Source organism: Rhagoletis pomonella, unplaced genomic scaffold, assembly GCF_013731165.1.
Source record: "Rhagoletis pomonella isolate Grant_MI unplaced genomic scaffold, Rhpom_1.0 Rhpom_scaffold_00033, whole genome shotgun sequence".
Classification (NCBI taxonomy): Eukaryota; Metazoa; Arthropoda; class Insecta; order Diptera; family Tephritidae; genus Rhagoletis; species Rhagoletis pomonella.
In genome coordinates this window covers 277,623-281,688 of record NW_023458587.1, presented here as the reverse complement: position 1 = coordinate 281,688, position 4,066 = coordinate 277,623, and the positions used below count along the sequence as shown (strand labels likewise).

The 4,066-nt window shown below is 37.0% G+C and overlaps 1 pseudogene; it reads right to left on the bottom strand.

Annotated features, from left to right (window-relative positions):
- Positions 1–3,365: 3,365 nt before the first annotated feature.
- LOC118749692 lies at positions 3,366–4,066 on the bottom strand (annotated as a pseudogene).

Below are 4,066 nucleotides of genomic sequence, written 5' to 3'. Positions count from 1 at the left end.
TTCATTTTTCAAGTTGTCATCTTGAGCCATCCTTTTTTCCAGTGAAAGAAAACGTGCCACAGCTTGCTTCCTGGATTCTCCCAAAGGGCAGTCTTCTTTGAAAGGTATCTTAACGGTAATCCTTCCCTTTTCATCTAGCGTGGTAGTGTCTTTATAAATTTTTAGACACAACTCGTCTTCGTTGGATGACTCGGTTTCAGTTGGAACCTCTTCCAGTTCCCAAAATTTCTCTATACTGGTCATTGCTGACAAAATTTTGTTATTGTCAGCGGTTGCTGTGACAGCTCCGGAAAGTATCCAACCTAATTTAGTTGATAGCCCTAGTATGCCACACTTTTTGATAACGCCTTCTTCCAAGATGTGACCAAATATGTCGCTGCCTATTACAACGTCAATTCGGTCTGACTTGTTGTTGTTGTTGTTGTTGTTGTTGTTGTTGTTGTTGACCAAGACATAATTCTTCCATTCTTCTATATCTTGATTAAATGTCTTTTCTGGTTGAACACTTGTTAGCGCCGGCAGAACTAAGGCTTCTGCTGTCACTAAGTAGTCGCTGCTAAATCTTGGCTGTATCTCTATTTTTATTTTATTCTTAGAAACGCCAACTTTGGTACCTCCAAGACCGTATGTTTCGGTTTTCGATTTCATTCGAGGTAACTGGCTAGCCTCTTCGGAAATCGTGGGTTTTTGTGACCCTTGATCGACAAGAGCTCGTAGTAAAATATGCTCGCCATTAGCTGATTTGATTCGTATTTGAGCTGTGGCTAAAAGCACTGCTGGTGAGTTTTCCCTTGATACCATTGTGGTCACTTTTCCGACCTCTTTTGGTTTATGGTCTTCATGTAGCAGAAAGTGATGTTTAAACCCACATTTTATGCACCTTTTTTCAGGATTATGGCACTTTGAGCCATATCAGTGCTCCATGCAAACGAAGCACAGTTTAGTTTTTGTTACAAACTCTCGCTTTTGCTCTGTTTTTAAAGTCTTGAAGTTTTTGCAGTAGGTGATTTTATGTCCTGGTATTTTAAAATACACACAGGATATTTGTTCATTGTTGTTCGTGCCAGTGACATAGTTACTTGTAAAACCTTTTTCCCTTTTTTGAAACCTATTTCCACTTTCACTAGAAACGGCTTCTAAAGCAAGATATTGCTGTTCTAAAAAGCTGAAAACATCTTCAAGAGTTTGTATTTCTCTTGTCTTCTTTACGCTTTGCTCATATAAGCGTAGTCCTTCTTTATCAAGCTTTCTTACTAATATTCTTGCTAAAAATGGTTCAGCGTCGGTGAGGTTGATACTCAAACCTTTTATTGCATAAATGCATTCTCTTGCTTTATATAGACAGCTTTTTAGACTAGCTGCTGATTCACTATTAATTGTTTGCAAATCTAAAATTTTGTCAAACTGGGATGTGAACAGCAATCTACGATTCTCGTATCTGTTGTTCAATATTTCCCATTCTGCCAAATAATTTTCGTTGGTCACCATCAGATGTTGCATCAGACGTCCAGCTTCACCTTTTAAGTATGATTTTAGTCTATACATCTTTTCAACTTTAGAGTAGTGCGAGCTTTCGTGTATAAGACTATTAAATATGTCTTTGAATGTCGGCCAGTCTGACCAGTCTCCATAAAATGGCGAAATTTTAATATCCTCTACCTTTAAGTTAGGCGTAGGACCTGATCTTTGTGATTTTGTTCTGTTTTTAGCTCTGAAATTGACATTCTTATGTCATGCATTTCGCTCTCACAATCATCCATTATGGATGAATATTTATTTGTGGATGAATATTCTTCATATTTTTCTTAAAGTAATTTATACTCTTTTTCTAGAGTTTGCAGAAATATTTCTGAGACCTTCTTTCTAATTTCATCTCTAGTCCTTGAAGCATATTTCTCAAATCGAGTTGTTTGATATTCAAGTTCTTGTTTTACATCATGATTATTTTGTGTCATCCCATCACTTTTCTTTAAATTACAAGCTTCTGCAACTTGCTCACATTCTGCATTGTATTTTTGTAGGCTTGCAGCAATTGTTCGCATCCAGCCATCATAATAATTTGACGTTAAATACAGTTCATTTTCTACACCCAACTTAAGTAACTGGTAATGGTTAGATGTGAATTTCTCTCTTAGTTCGAGAATATTTTTCTTCGCGTCTTCTGTTGCACGCGTTTTTCGGCCTTCAAGTTTGCTCAGCCACGACTTGAAATGCTCCTCGAAACTCTTCTGTTCTTCTAACAATTTTTGCTTAGTAGCCATTTTAATTGTTTTCTTTTTTAATGAATCTGATCAATTTAATATTGTGTTCTCTTCTCCAAAAGAACCGTTGGAGGGAATTGGTTTGGTTGCCTAGTTGACCTTGCTGTGCCTCGACTCACAGCCGTTGTTTGTTCTTTTGGATACAATAAATAGATTATGCGTAAAGTCTCGTGCTTTAACGACTTACAAATCTGGTATGCCTATACAATTAATAGGGCTTCTTTAAAATCTGTTCCCGTCTTACCTTGCCGCTTGAGCTCAATTTGTTTTAGGCTCGTATGGACCAAAATGTTCGTTGCAGAGCTGAGTCACTTGTTCCTTACCTCGGGTGGGGGGTAACAAGTAATTCCAGCAATGCTTGAACTACAAATACTCTTATTCTAAAATTCTCTACCCCTTACCACTGGTGGGGGGAAGTAAAACCTTAATAAAGAAAGAAGAATAAAAATTATTAAATGCTTTACCCCTTACCGCTGGTGGGGGGAAGTAAAGCATACAAAATAAATTTTAGAAGAAGAAGAAGAGTGTTATTGAAAATCTTTACGATTCTGATCTGTTTATTAAATATTTGCCTTTTATATACAAATTCTAATTCTATTTTCCTTAACTAACAGCAAATACATATGTGTGTGTGTGTGTGTATGTACATGTTGTTTTGGTATGTACTATTTACAAACCAGCGCTTTGGTCTTATCATAATTTTAATTTTAATGCTTGCATTTGCTTCGGCTATATGTATACATGCAAATAATATCAATGCGTTTTCTAATGCATGTATGGGTGTATGCATTTGTATGCGCGAACATTAGATTAAAAGAGATCAACGCATTGATATCTTATTTCGGTTGTGTACAAAATATTGACAGTTAAATGTGTTACAATTTATGGGTTTTTATTCATTTCTCATGTTTATGTATTTTACTTATCTTCTATTCTAAAGTGGACTGTATTTTCTATGTGTCAAAAAGTATTATTGTACGTATATTTTTTTATGTTCAGTTTTATTACTCTGGCAGATGTATGTATGTATGCATACATGTTCAAAGATGTTTGAACAATAATAATGATGGGAATATTAATAATACGTATTCATAAATGAACATTTTACTGAAAAGGGATGCAACCTTGATTCAAAAAATAGTCTGCCAATTTTTCTCTTAAACGGAATGCAGCCGCGCTTGCATTACGTCGATTTGACGTTACAGACGTGAATGAACCACCCAGATCCTCCAGATCACGGCGCCATTCTTCATTTATGGTCGCTTGTTCTGGGTCATCTGTGTCTACGAAATTTTCTGGACAGTACCATCATTTCAGATCGTTTAGCATTACGAAGTTGTGCAAAATAAAGCACGCAAAAACGATCTTTTCGCAGTTCTCCGGACTACAATCGATGACTTTGCGAAGGACAAGCCAGCGAGCAGTTAAAATACCAAAGCTGTTTCCAATTACCCGACGAGCTCGCGACAACCGGTAATTATAAACTGTTTTGCTGCGGGGTAGTTGTACGCCAGGGTATGGTCGTATCAAATTTTCCTTTAGTGGGAATGCCGCATCGGCCACAAAAAAATTTGGAAATTCTTCCGACGATCCTCTCCACAACGGCGTTTTTGGTGGTAGTGGCAAACTATTGCTCAGCAGCGCCCGTCCAAATGCTGTTTGCTGAAAAACACCTTGAAATAAAACTAACAAATGAGTAAATGCCAATTCTTTTAAAATATTTTTATGTTACCTCCATCACTTTGTCCTCCGTAGCTTCCAATGCTAGCGGACGTAAATGTGTACTTGGCGTAGCAGGTAGCCAT